This window comes from Triticum aestivum, chromosome 4A (genome assembly GCF_018294505.1).
Source record: "Triticum aestivum cultivar Chinese Spring chromosome 4A, IWGSC CS RefSeq v2.1, whole genome shotgun sequence".
NCBI classification, from domain to species: domain Eukaryota; kingdom Viridiplantae; phylum Streptophyta; class Magnoliopsida; order Poales; family Poaceae; genus Triticum; species Triticum aestivum.
In genome coordinates, this window is record NC_057803.1 from 613,058,544 (window position 1) to 613,058,988 (window position 445).

Here is a 445-nt window from a genome sequence, read left to right on the forward strand (position 1 = left end):
AAACATATGTTAACATATATAGACACACACACACACTTAATTAATTATCTGAGTACGTAAACCGCATGCACTGCTGGAGATTCATGCCCTGTTCACTATTCCTACTATCCATTTCATATAGAATCAAATAAGAATTTTAAAAGGTTTTCCATGTCATAAGGAAAACATGTAAAAATATGTTTTGTTTGATTGTGATTCGGTAACTTGAATTGAGTTCTACTCATAGTTAAAATTTCAATGGAGCTGGCATGCTACATGTTTACAGTAAACTGCATATGGAAACATAAGCAATAATCATGATACACTTTATTGAATACTCCAGCTAAGTATATGAAGCAGTATCGGAGTTTTGAGTGTTCAAGCTGAATTTCTTATCATAATTTGTTGACATCATCGACCAATTTTGTAGGTATATCGTCAGTGGCGGAGCTTTATTAGTACAGGT